This window comes from Protopterus annectens, chromosome 2.part1, assembly GCF_019279795.1.
Source record: "Protopterus annectens isolate FY-2018-M chromosome 2.part1, PAN1.0, whole genome shotgun sequence".
NCBI classification, from domain to species: Eukaryota; Metazoa; Chordata; order Ceratodontiformes; family Protopteridae; genus Protopterus; species Protopterus annectens.
In genome coordinates this window covers 317,046,882-317,061,761 of record NC_056729.1, presented here as the reverse complement: position 1 = coordinate 317,061,761, position 14,880 = coordinate 317,046,882, and positions in this window count along the sequence as shown.

The following is a 14,880-nucleotide window of genomic DNA, read 5'->3' as shown; positions in this document are numbered from 1 at the left end:
AGGAGTTTGACTGTCATGAGTTTGAGTGTTTGGTATTGTGGGGTTTGGGAGTCTGGGAATGGTAATGTGGTTGTTGGAAGTGTGTGCATTCCTGAATCTGTGGGTATGCCGTATGCAGTGGTTGAAGTCTTCCAATATGTGCATAACATGGACCATAGCAATCACACATTCCGCCACAACCAAACATTATGAACAAAGGATATGGAGAGTATATATGTCTACACACTATTACAAATATGTGCTATGGACATGAGCCAAAGATAGGGTTACCACCTGTCCCCACCTTGCGAGGGGCAGTCCCTCTATGTGTGGTAGTGACCAAATGAGTACAAATACTAATGTCCTACAATCTCGAGACATTTGGCATGTTCCATATTTAATGTAATTGTTGCATAAAATAGTCATCTGTATCTGAAATACCTACATGTAACAAAAAACAGGATAAGCAAGTAAACCACTACAAGAATATAAGCTTTTACATAGGCATATATGTAAAGTTCTATACTTTGTACTGACCGTGGGTATGTGTCGGCCTCTAAAATCCAATGTGTGTCCTGCAAATGTCCCACTATGGCCATTTGAAAAGGTGGCAACCCAAGCCAAAGAGGTTCAGCCACCAACACAACTCCAATGAGTGCAAATATCTGTGACAGAAATACACGAGACAGCTTTCCTGTAGCAACATTTTATTACATACCGATGTATTTCCGAAGGGATTGAAGGACCAACATCACCTGCATGCAATACAAGAACCAATTAACAATGGCTTAATGAATAAGACTGCAATTACCATAGTATTAGTCTACAAAAGGATAGGTCTTCAAATAGGGAAGGAGCCCTCACACACACATATCAAATATGTATAAATGCAGTTCCTACACACCTGCATCTGCTATGTATACCCACCTACATCTCCGCCACACCCGTAACAATTGCAATACAGACAGTAATAACATCACAAACATCCACTCACTCTATGGCATCTGCAGAAGCCTTAACATACCTTGTCAGAGACACATTATAATGGCCCTATGTGAAATCTTTGCTGTTGTACAATGCAACAGATGCCAATGTTACAGGGTTTGGTTGCAATAATCCCATATCAGACAGCTGATATAACAGCTAGACTCACATGTTGAACTACATCCTCTAGCCATTACACACAATCCACGGGGGCCATGAAGTTAATATATCTCTGTGTGTCTCCATATAGCTGTTGCAATTCATCACAAACAACACATCCAGGCCGTTTTCCTCGAAGATAGGGCAAAGAGACCATGCCCAAGTGGAGTATTCAATTATACCCCACTGTTGCCATGTTATTGGCTAATGGAGTAGCTGCACAGCTGATGTGCATGTAATCATCTACTCCGGAAAGTACAGTTTTGTACCTACCATAAATGTAGATGTTCGAGTGTACACCCTGCTGCAGTCATCACACTTGGGTTATCCTGTCATCAGGCAGTCCCGCAGTCGGCCGGAATTCCAAAGTCTTGGTCCGGCGTCGGTTGCTGTCACTTCTTCCCTGATGTCAGTGCACCTGGGGTATATATAATGCATCCGACGCCATTTTCTTCAGTTTTTCTTGCTGCAGATGTCAGGTGCCCCCAAAAAGGTGGTCAGTAATAAGTACCAATTTATGAAGTTTTAGCACAAACACAAAATCCCTCTAACTATAAGCAAATACATCAGGAAGGTTTTTTAGAGATTTAGCCAGTTAGATCAGAGGGGGTGGAGAGGGGGGTAACCTGGACTGCAGCAGGGTGTACACTCGAATATCTACATTTATGGTAGGCACAAAACTGTACTATGTTCATCGTGTTACCCTGCTGCAGTCATCACACTTGGGTAGAATCCCAAAGCTAAGGATGGGTGGAGGATTCATAGAGGGTTAGAGGAGGCTAGAAGGCCCTGGAGAACTGCAGTGGTGAAGCCAGCTCTAGTCTTAGAGTAAAGTGGTAAGTGGTAGTGTTTGGTAAAGGTGTGTACTGAACTCCAAGTTGCAGCTTCCAAGATCTCCTTGGTTGGAACCCCCCTGAGGAAGGCTGTAGATGTAGCTGTTGCCCTGGTAGAGTGGGGCCTAATGGTAGCAGGAACTGGTTTTCCATGATGGGTATAGCAAAAACGAATGCAATGTCTTATCCATTTGGAAATGGTTTATTTTGATATAGCCTTCCCTTGTGAAGCTGTAGCATAGGATACAAAGAGCTGGTCAGATTTTCTGAAAACCTTAGTTTTATCCAAGTAGTAATGAAGTTGCCAGTGAATGTCCAAGGAATGCAGGAGTCTTTCTCCTTTGTTCTGTGGATTTGGGAAGAAGGTGGGTAAGTGGATGGTTTGATTTAAGGCCGCACTGGAAACCACCTTAGGCATAAAGGAAGGATTAGTTCATAGAGAAACTCTGTCTTGATGGAAAATGAGGAAATGTTCCACTACCATTAGTGCCTGCAGCTCTGAGACTCTTCTAGCTGAAGTTATTGCTAGCAGCAGGGCAGTCTTCCATGATAGAAACTGTAGATCTGCAGAGAAAGCTGGTTCAAAGGGAGGTAGCGTAAGTTTTTCCAGAACAAAATTGAGGTCCCATGTTGGTGTAGGTGCTCTCCTGGGGGGGTCTAATGTTTTTGCCCCTCTGAGGAACTGCCTTAGAAGTGGATGTGAAAATAAGGGTGGATCCGTGTTGTAGTGGGCAGAAATAGCTGATGTATGGATTTTAATGGAAGAAAAAGAAAGTCCTTTGTGCAACATCTCAGTTAAATACTGTAAAATCTGAGGCATGTGAGGCTGAAGTGTGTTTCGTCCTTTAGCTTGGTTCCAGGCAAAAAATCTTTTCCATTTGTTCGAGTAGGCCTTCCTGGTGCTGGGCCTCCTAGCTTCCAGAAGAACATCCATAACTGCTTGTGAAAGAGGAGCTGGCTGGATGCTTAGTTGATTTGTCATGCAGCCAGATTTAAGGTTTCGAGCTGGCTGTGTAGAATCTGATTGTTTTGCTGTGTGAGCAAATGAGCAATTTGTGGCAAAATCCAAGGTGGGCCCTGGGCCATATTACTTAATAGTGGGTACCAGTGCTGGCGTGGCCAGTCTGGGGCTATGAGTATCAGTCGTGGTCTCTCCTTTCTGATTTTCAGAAGCACCTTTGTGAGGAGAGGCAATGGAGGGAAGGCATATACTGTCAGGTTTTTCAAAATGAATGAGAGTGCGTCCACTTTCCAAGCTTGATGGTGAAGTGTCCTTGTACAAAATTTTGTTAGCTGATAGTTTTGGGGGCTGGCAAACAGGTCAATGTCTGGAAGGCCCCATTTTTGAGTTATCATTGCAAATACTTGTGGATCCAGTTTCCACTCGTGGGGATCCATGATGTTTCTGCTGAGGTCGTCTGCCAATGTGTTATTTTTTCCTGGCAGGAATTGAGCTTGTAACTGAACTTGGTAAGCCAGTGCTGTGTTCCACAAGGTCATTGCTTGCCTGCATAGGGGGTAGGAGTGTGTACCCCCCTTGTTTGTTTATGTACCACATTACTGTGGTGTTGTCCGTCCTTATTGTAAGTTGTCCTGGATGTAATAGGTTCTTGAAGGCTGTCAGAGCATTCTGCACAGCTAGCATCTCTTTTTGAATGATGTGCAGATTTCTTTGATCTGCAGTCCATACACCTTGAATGCACTGTCCTGCCATGTGTGCCCCCCAGTCGTAGTCCGATGCATCTGTTGTCATAGTTTGCCTGGCTTGTGGGCAAGGTGAAAGGCTGACCCTTGTTGAGGTGACATGCCTGTGACCACCATAGAAACTCCTGTTGTAGGCAAGGATCATTGTTTCCAAGCTGTGGCTGTGTTGAGACCATACACTTTTTAGGTACCACTGTAATTTCCTCATATGCAGCTTTGCAAATGGTATTAGTAGTATGCAAGATGTCATGAAGCCCAAGGTCTGCAGAATTTTTCTTGCAGGGAGTAGGGTCTTTGTTGCCATTGTTTTGAAATATTGAGTCAGTTGTAGTTGTTTGTTTGTCTGGCGTCAGATAAGCCTTCTGGGCCATTGTATTCAAGCTGGTACCCAGGAATGTCATATTTTGTGAGGGTACTAGTTTTGATTTCTTTTCATTTACTGTGTACCCCAGGCAACTTAGAAGATGTTTTACAAAAGCCAGATGTTGTAAGAGGATGTCCTTGCTTTCTGCTTGGATGAGGCAGTCGTCCAGGTATGGGTATATTTTAATTCCTCTTTGTCAATTACTGGTGCCAGGCATTTTGAGAAGACCCTGGGTGCAGTAGATAAGCCAAAGGGCAGTGCAGAGAATTGGTAATGGGTTGAACCTGCAATGAAACTGAGGTATCTTCTGCAACTTTGTCTGATAGGGACATGCAGGTATGCCTCCTTGAGGTCCAACGTTACTAGCCATGCTTTCTTGCCCAACATGGGAAGAAGCTGCTGTAGTGTTAGCATCTAGAATTTGGGTACTTGTAAGAAGGTGTTTAGAATTGAAAGGTCCAGAATTGGTCTCCAGGCATTGTCCTTTCTGGGGACTAGAAAGAGTCTTGAGTAAAATCCTTGGCCTTGCTCTCGTGTAGGTACCAGTTGAATGGCTCTCATATCCATGAGAGCTGTAATTTGTTTTTGTGCCTCTGCCCATTGACTTTGTGGCAGGTTTGGCATTCCTCTTTTCATTGGCAAGGTGTGGAAATGGAATCTGTATCCTCGTGAAATTATGTCTCGGACCCATTTGTCCTTTGTGACAATGTGCCAGTTGTCTGAAAACAGTACGAGTTTTCCTCCCAAGGGAGCTGCCAAGAGAGTGTTGCTTGGCCAGATGAGGTGCAAGTCATTGAGTTTGCCTTCTGGTAGATTGGGGCCTGTCTTCTCCTCCCTTCTGTGTTGCAGTGCCCCATTGTCGAGGTTTGTATTGGGCTTGCGGTTGTCCTCTGCCTCTTGGACATCTGAATTTACCCCTCTGTGGTCTGTCAGTAGCTGGAAAGGACCAATTTTTAGTTGGCCAATTTCTGCTGAAGCGAGGGGGCTGTACCTGTAGAAAATCTTTGACTGCCTGCATAGATTTTGCCTTATCCTCCATTTTCTTTAAGACTTCTTCTGCCTTAACTCCAAATAGAATATCCTGCTGTAAGGGAGCATCTAGAAGCTTTGCTTTAACATGATCAGGCAGATTTTGTTCCTTTAACCAAGCATGTCTACGTATAACAGACCCAGTGCAGCTGCTCTGCAGGAAGCCTCCAAAGAATCAAAACCACATTGTAAAGTATGTTTGCCCACCTGTTCAGCTGCATGCAACAGATCCTGCATTTCTTTCAATTCAGACTGTTGAGGAAGTGTGCTCATTTTTTGTTTTAGCTGAGCCATAAGACATTGCTGATATTTTAGCATGTGAAATTGGCAATTTAGTGCTCTCATAGCTAGAGTGCCTGAGGTGTAAACCTTTTTCCCCCACTTGTCTAGTGCTTTGGAGTCCCTTTCAGAGGGTACAGGATTTTTTGCCATAGAAGCCTTAGCCCCTTTGGGACCCTGGTCTCTGGATCAGCAACAGGGCTTTTATAAAGGAATTTGTGGGAATCAGGCACTCTATAATATCTGTCTGGTTTGGCTGGAGCAGGAGGCAGAGAATCTGGGTTCAGACTAGATTCTAGGTAAACATCATCCACAATGTCTAAAACTGGGGGGATGGCAAGTGGTCTGTGCTAGGGGAGTAAAAGAAACTCTCTGAACCTTTTCTTTGAGTCAGAGTAGTCCTGACTTTCCCAGTGAAAATGTTCCCTCATAGTGTGTAAAGTTTCCCCAAAGGAGTAGTCTTCAGGAGGAGAAGCTGAGGGAATAGAATCCTCAGGATCAGAATCTTCATAAGGGGAGAAGGAGTAATCTTGGTCCTCAGAGGAGCCTGAGGAAATAGACACTTGATCAGAGGAGGCATAATCTTCCTCTTGTCTAGGCCTTTTGTCGGGTGGGGGTTGGGAACCCCTGATTAAAGAGATCAAATCTTCAGCCATTTTAAGCATCAGTTTCTTAGGCATGGGGCCTTGAACTGGAGACTGAAGTGCAGTCTTTTTAGGTTTAATAGGATTCTTAAGCTTAGGATACGTTTTTATGGTGAGCGTCGTCGGTCTGAAGACGCCTTCAGAAACCGAAGGTGTTTCTGCAGCACCGACATCTCTTTCTGCAGAGTCGTCGGTAGGGGCTGAACAAAATGGCTGCGTTGGCCTAGCGCTCTCTGCCAAAGGTTCTGAAGCAGTCTCGGGTTCCAAATCTGCAGTAGTCAGGGGCTGCGTCGGAGCCTCACTGAAGACCGGTGAACCGGAGACTGGGCCAGCCGAGGCCTCAGAGTCTGGCTTGGGCCTAGGCTGCCTGTCCTTATCCCTGCATTTTTTGTGCATGCCGGTAGTCGGTTTCTCCGACGGCATTGTGTAGTTAAATTTTCTACCGAAGTAGTGTCGTGTGAAATCAAAGGGTCTTTTTATAGTACGCTTATTAAACCTAGCACAAAAACAACAACCAGTGACGTTGTGGTCTGGGCCTAGGCAAGGTATGCAGAAAGGGTGAAAATCCTTATGAGGTATTTGCTTCCCACAAGAAATACAATTGTTAACTTTTTCTGACATCGGTCTGAGGCAAGAAAAGTTTCCCCAATGGGGTACTTAGCTTTATTGAAGACTTTGGATCTGAAATTTGACTTCAAAAATCTCAGGAGTCAGCCGACCGGCACTTGCGAACTGCTTCTGCTTTGGGCACCGTGCGGCAAGAAAGACTGGAGAAAATAGCGTTGGATGCATTATATATACCCCTGGTGCACTGACATCAGGGAAGAAGTGACAGCAACCTACGCTGGACCAAGACTTTGGAGTTCCGGCCGACTGCGGGACCGCCTGACGACAGGATAACCCAAGTGTGATGACTGCAGCAGGGTAACATGATGAACATCACCAATTGGTGGCAGGATACCACATGTTACTGATATCTAAGTATAAAAGGATGGCTTGTCATACATTCAAACTGTATGTGCATACCAGAAAAACGTTACAACAGAAAATGAATAGGACTTATATTACCGTCAACTCAGGATACTAATAAGGTATGTAGAACACTCAATATGTCAGTGTATGTAGTACCTGTTCTGTAATAATTAAAGTGCACGCAATGCATATAGTGGGAAAAGGTGTTATGTAATGATGTATTGTTGAGCATAGTAACCCTCGTAGAAATTGTGTGTACTGCTGTGGGCCACAAGGTAAACACCTCATACACCACAAGGGATGCTATATAAGGATTTTGAACACAACAATTCCACTCCAGCCACTGTCAGTGGCAGGGTTGGCCCAACAAGTACGTGCCATAACAGGGGATAGTATATGTTGATATACTGTAACAGTAGGCATATGTATGGGCATATAAATGAGAATAACATGTCTAAGGTGGTCCTGCTGTGCAATTATGATTTGCATTGTGGGATATTGTGGCAAAAATGTGAAATGTACAGTATTGTAGGTAGATATGTCTAACATTTTACATAGCATTACTGTTATGTTATGCAAACATCAGGTATTTCTATTGGCATGTACAATACACAATAACAGGATACATATGACTTGTAGTCACCAGACAGTGTATCAGCATGATAGCTAATTGAAATGGAAGAGCTAGTCAATTATCCATGCACAAAGGACATGTAATAGTTTCATAGGTTCATAGTTAGGTACTATGCTGTCTGGCCAAGGCCATTCGTAAGCCTAACTACAGTGTTTTCACTTGTGACACCTCCCTAGGTTAGTGTCCTGTGCCTTTGAACAGCAGAGCAATTTGTTTCCTGCTCCTCTGTACAGCAGAGCCACTACAGTGATCCCTGGTGCACGTCTGTCTCCCATCCACCCATCGAGGTATCTCTTAAAGAGTGCTAGTGAGGGTCCCTGCCTGATGTACATAGGAATCATGTTCCAAAACATGGTGAGTGTCCGGGTCAAGAATGTATTCCTGCAGCACGTCCTAGTCATCGTTGCATTTAGGTACATATCCCAGAGTATGTGGCTCTCAGGGGCTTTTGCTTATGTGGAGCATATACATCAATACTGTTTTGGACATGGGCCTTGTATGTTCAGCAGAGATCACCTCTGAGTATGCGGTATGCAAACGAGTACAGTTGGGGTTTCTGTAGTTGGGCTGCATACAACATCCTTCGGAGGTCAGTATTCCTCTTGGTGTGGTAATGTTGTGGTATTTAAAGCCATTGCTGTTGTCTTGTAAGGTACATCCCAAATGGGGTGTTGTACCCTTTAATGTGTTTCATAAGTCATGAGTAGAGAGGCACAATGGCTGCCTTTGTTCTGGCTACAAACCCATTAGAGATTGGGGGGGCCACATAGAAGGATATTCACACCACCTTGGCAATATGGTTATCAAAGGAGTGAATGCTATCTACTTGGGTTCTAAGATCCCTTATTACATCTTATGTATGTAGGGGACTAACACCTATGTGATAGTCCGTGGGTGATTGGTGTAATCCAAAGGGGATGTCTGTGCACCTTGTGGCATGTAGCTTGAGGCCATGTTATTGACACCAGGTATCCATCCCAGTGACATCCTTATGGAGGGTGTCTGTATCAGCTGGGGAATCAATCATGGCCCCGAGTTTGCAGTTGTCTGCAAACCTATTCAGGGTAAGTCCTCCTGTGCTAGTCTGTACCTCAGAGAAGCATATACTGAACATGAGGGACCCTATGGCCGAGGTCTGGGAGATGCCAATTGTAACTGATTTACAGTAGGACCTAGGGTATGCTACCCTCACTGTGTGGGTTCTGTCCATGAGCCACTTTGCATAACATCTCGCGATGTAGGGGTTAATGTGCAGGTGGATGTGTATGTTAACAATACTAGAATGGGGAACAGTGTTGAAAGCCTTTGACAGGTCAAGGTAGGCTGTGTGGACCTCCTTTCCCTCATCTACTGCCTTGGTAACTGTCTCAAAGGACTCCACCAGGTTTAGGAGGCATGGTCTGGCCCTAACAAATCCAAACTGGGTGGGATCAAAGGTTTGGAGGCCACCAATGTCTCTGTGAATGAGATCCATGATGATGTGCTCCATAGCCTTGCATAACAGTCTAGTCAGGCATATAGGGCAATAGTTCCCTTGATCCATTGTGGTGCCACCTTTATGGAGTGTGATAACTGTTGCTGTGTGCCATTCAAGGGTGGCAATGCCTGATGCAAAGCTATTAGTGAATATGGTGCCCAAGTGGGAAGCCATTTAGTCTGAAGTTCGTGGAAATCGCAGCCTGGGATGTTGTACGGTCACATGGATGCTGTGTACCTGGCTTTAGAGAGTGCAGTTTTGAACTGCATAGTTGTGATCGCAGGGACTCTGCATTGTTCCTGTATAGATATGGGCCCTTTAGGGTGTGAGAGGGGTGTAAAGTTAGCACTGAACCTATCTACCAGGATGTTGCCAGTATCAGTCGGTTCTGTAATTTTCATACCTTACTGCTGTATGCCAGAGCAGATGTGGGTATCGCCATCGAGAGTAGTGACATACCTCTAGAACGCTTTGTGGTAGTCCTTGGAATTAGTCGCAGTTATGTTTACATAGCTAGCTTTAGAGGATGTGATAAGGAATCTCAGATTCTTACTAAGGCTGACCAGGAAGCTCCTCCACTCATGGGATTGTACTCTACTTTGCAACAGTCTCCTCCTTCTGTTGTACATTATGTCCATGGCAGTGGACCACCAGAGTGGCCTCCATTTTCTGGTGGGTACCATCATGGTTCTGTTTGGGATAGCATGATCCATGCAGATGTTTAAGTGCTAATTAAATGCAGTTGTGCATGATTCAGCGGTTGTAACTGTATTGTCCATCTGCACGGGTGTCATGACATTTACTACTGCTGTCATAAGAAGCCTGACGTTGGCTTTGTAGAAATATTGTACTGTGTTTTCCGTAAAGGATGTAGTGCTGGAATGTGGATAACAAGGGTGATTAGCATATGTTAGGATCTGACCAACGAGGAGATAACCCCAGGTGTGGAACACCAGTCACACATGTTGGTAATGACCAGGTCTAGGATATTGTTGGCCCTGGTAGTTGTGTGTTTAGGTTGATGCAGGCAATTGGAGGTTATGAATCCCAGAAAGCATCGGCCTAATGTGTCGGTACATGAGTAGGTATCCCAGTTAATGGTGGGGTAGTGTCAGTCACACATCAGTAGTGTGTCTGTTTGAACCCTACTTTCCAGTACACCAAGAAGTGAGGACCCTTAACTGTGGGGTATGATGGGGGATCTGTAGCAAGCTACAATTTGTATAGCAGTTATGGCCAGGGAGTAGAGGTGGCGAAGGTGGATGAGTTTAAATATTTGGGATCAACAGTTCAGAGTAATGGTGAGTGTGGAAGAGAGGTGAAGAAGAGAGTAGAGGCAGGATGGAGTTGATGGAGAAGAGTGACAGGAGTGATTTGTGACAGACGAGTACCAGTAAGAGTGAAACAGAAGGTCTACAAGAGGGTAGTGAGACCAGCTATGTTGTATGGGTTGGAGACAGTGGCACTGACAAAAAGGCAGGCGTCAGAGTTTGATGTGGCAGAGTTGAAGATGTTAAGATTTGCACTGGGTGTCACGAGGATGGACAGGATTAGGAATAAGTATATTAGAGGGTCAGCCCAGGTTGGAAGGTTTGGAGACAAAGCCAGAGAGGCAAGATTACATTGATTTGGACATGTGCTGATGAGGGATGCAGAGTATATTGGAAAAAAGTTGCTAAGGATGTAGCTGCCAGGTAACAGGAAAAGAGGAAGGCCTAAGATAAGGCTTATGGATGTGGTGAGAGAGGACATGCAGGTGGTTGGTTTGACAGAGCAAGATGCAGAGGACAAGAAGAAATGGAAACAGTTGATCTGCTGTGGTGACCCCTGATGGGAGCAGCCGAAAAAAGAAGAAGAAGAGTTATGGCCAGAGTTAGTTGCACTTGGATAACCTCTGATGCATTGTGCTAAGCAACCAGCCTGGAGGTGTGGATATCCTTACGAAATATGGACACACCTCTGCCGTGGGTGTTCCGGTCCTGGTTACATGACTGAAAGGTGTGGTAGGAGTAATAGCCTGGTAGAGCAGGGGTGCTCTCAGGAGTCTAGAAGCAGGTCCCAGTGACTGCACAGATATCGAAGTGGTCCATTACAAGGAGTGCCTCGGGTGAGTGCGTTTGAGATGAAGATGTCAAGCATTGAGTAGCATTACCCTCAGGTTTTGCTTGCCTGTTCCTGTTATGGTGGTGAATATGTTATTTAAACCATGCCTAAAACAGGCACTATAGGAGCAGCAAGAGCCTTAGCCATTATCTGGAATCCCAGGGCCGACAGGTGCAGGCCATCTGTGCCAAAGCATCGTGTTCTGTTGACCATGTCATTCAAATCTGACAGATACTGGATACCCTTGGAATGACACCAGAAGCATAGCCAATTGTTGAAGTAAATCATTTTGTGCTTGTACTGCGTTATCAGTCTGGACAATGGCAGAATGCTACTCAGGGCTAGGGCGATACCTGCCTGGGCTACAAGATCGGAGAGCTATTTCATGTCTCTTTACATGTAGTCCAGGAAGGTACATCTCAGGGCATTTACACTAACATGGAGAATGACACAGTCATATTGTATCTGTTGAGGAGTGACCTGAGTGCATAGGTTATGTTGCAGATCCTGTTACCCGACAGGCAGCTGACAGTAACTATCACCTTGTGTAGCCTGCTGAGGGGGACATCATTGTGACCGCCTATAGAGTCACCTATGACTAGTGTGTTGGTTACGTTATATCACCCTATTGGCTGTGGTTGATGGGCACACTGAGTCTGTGGGCTATAAGTAATTGGTGTTGTGTTGGGGGATGGGGGCTGCCTGTGTTTCTGCTTTGGAGTTCTCTGTTGCCTAGACAGTGTAGTATTGAGAGGCTCCGCAAAATGTGGTCTTACTATGTGTGGCCTGTGGTGGTGGAGATCATGGTGTGGTGTGGTGCAAACATTTAACATCCCCACATGATTGTCAGGTTCAGTCTGGGTTGGAGAGATATTTACCTCCAGCATGGCTAGATATGTGCATCTCCCACAGGTTGTAGTGTTGTATGTTAGGAGGGGAGTATTGACTGTGTACACAAGACAATTTCTATATTGTCTCATGATGCCCATATTCATCATATAGACAGGCAATAACACCGGGAATTGACACTTGGACATGCCTGAATATTTAACTATTTCCCACTAGGTATGTGAGGAAAGTGTGTACAAGAGCTGTTTTACTCTAAGCAAGTGGGAAATGTAAGTACAAACAGTGTTTACCTGTAAGTAATGAGGAGGATTGAGTGCTATAGTAATTAGTAGCTCATGTAGTGCTTACATGTTCTGAACAAGTGCTGAGCATGAATAAGCAATACAGATAGGGTGTTGGATAACATAAACACACTGCCACCCCAACAGGTACACAATCACATATCCATGTACACTGCAGAACCCCTGTAACCATAACTGTGATGGTACAAGGTGCACTCAGGCTTCATGGGACCTGTCCACATCCCTGGTTGTATCATACACATATGACAAAACAGTTTGCTCTACACATACACGTCATCTAAAACATAGCTTCATGTCAGTCTGTGAAAACACTGAATGGTGCACACCAACAGTTATCATAACCCACAAAGTGGAGACAGCACTCATAATGGGAGGCACTGCACTACTACCCTGCTACGTCTGGTCTGAAAGTCCATGAACCTTAATCAATGTATATGTTGTTAGCAGTGCAGATGTAGATGACAGTACGGATGATTTCACACTGCATATCATACCTGTGACAGGTCATAGGACATCATCACCCATACTGTGTTCCACCTACACTCAGTATACTAGATGTACCTTTGTATATCACAGGAGTGTTCTGCCAGTGGACTGTTGACAGAACCAACACTACAAACGGTGTCTGAGTAATATGTGCATATCACACCAGTGCCAGCTACAGTAAAACAGGGTTAATTTGTTGTACTCCCCCTCATTGTAGCCCATACCACACAGACAAATTGGAGGCATCTGCCTATGCAAGTATGTGAATGGCTATGACCTAGGAACAATAGCTGATTCAGTGTTGTGGACAACATACAGAAAGGGCTTTGTGGGTGAGGTGTGTGACATATGTGCACAATCTGACAGCTGCATATTGCATTGTCACCGCTAGGTTAATAACCCTGTACCCATGAACTACCACCTAGGCAGCGGTCAACATAATGGACACTGTGTGTAAGGGATGCTGCTGTTCAGTTTACCTCCCTGAGCTAGTGATGTCATCAAGCCTATTAGGTAGTCATAAGAGGCAACCCTAGTCATGACAGGGTGCCATCCATGAACATGGAGATCATTGTACAGCCATACTTATCACTCAAGTGACCAATATCGGATCACATATCACCTTTAAGGGGTATTGGCCATGTTTGGATGGCCGACACCAGCCTTTGCAATCCTCATCTCCACTATGTAGCATGATGCCTACCCTGCATAAAGACATGTCCAACACTGTGATGTTGGACATGCTACACGTACATATCCTGATCAGAAATACATACATCATGGACATGCACCTTCCTAGTACAAGGATTGCCACATGCTGGACAGATCCTTGTGCCATACATGTTACATACCTCTGCCATACTATGCAACCCTGTCCAGCAAAGCTGCACATTTCACCTCTGTCAGACATGATGTGATGACTGCATGGTAGATGTATCATTAACCGTGTGGATCAGTTATGTGGCACTGCTTCACCTGGCACCAGAAACACGTCTGTCAGCTACAGCTAGGTAACCTTACATCCTAGGCTCATACATGGCCCAGGGCATACAGACTATTAGATGACCTTGGCTGTACATGCTATAGTTGATAACCATCCCTGCAAATACCATCAGGCTAGCCAGTGTCCCATGTGTATCACATGTGCAAAACAGGCGATACGTGGCAGGATGTTGAACTGCTGTACAGTGCCGTATAGATGTATATGGCAAAACACATGCATGTAAAGGCTTCCGTGTGCATGTCTGCATTGTCACAGATCATGTCCGTTAAGGCAGTGTATGTGTTTATATGTGACATCAAGGTCGACAGCATTAATGTGGACACATCCAGGCATATGCTGATAGGTAAGAACACCAGTACAGGCAAACAGACATGCCCACATCAAGACAGCATCCACATGGAGTATGAGCAATGTAATCAGGTTACACACATATATGGTGATAATATCCAATCCCCATTGGGTGTCACATGTGTGAGACACAAACATGTTAGTGGTGTCAGTGTCATGAAGATTTGCAAAGACAACTATCTATATGTAATAAATGTGATGCACATGTATGTGCAGCTTTATCTCTGTGCATCTCTGAGATACTGTGACCTGTCTCCATCATTATGTCTTCCAGATATGCTGCGAGCAAGGCTCCTAGCCTATACCTGCTTGGAGGAAGAGGCCCTTATACCTTACCTCCAAGACAACTATGATGTCCTGTTTAGCCATGTGTCACAGGATGCATAGCAGTGGGATGACCTGTGGCAGGAACTTCACAGGAGGGTTAATGATGTGGGTGGCCATAACCGCACATACCAGCAGGTGTGTAGACATTGCACGGACCTGATCAGACATGTGAGACAGCGTGCAAATGCAATTGCCAGGGGACAAGGTGCAACAGGTGGTGGGCCACCAACCCAGCCCCCACTCACACGTACCAAGGAGCTACTGGCCAACCTGGGGACACCGTCAGAACAGCATCCAAAAGCCTTAGCTGACATCGTGGAGATGGGTCTCTCTCTCTCTCTCTCAACCACCAAGCCTGGAGTTGCCTGGTAATTCACTACTGCACATATAACTATTATATCCCA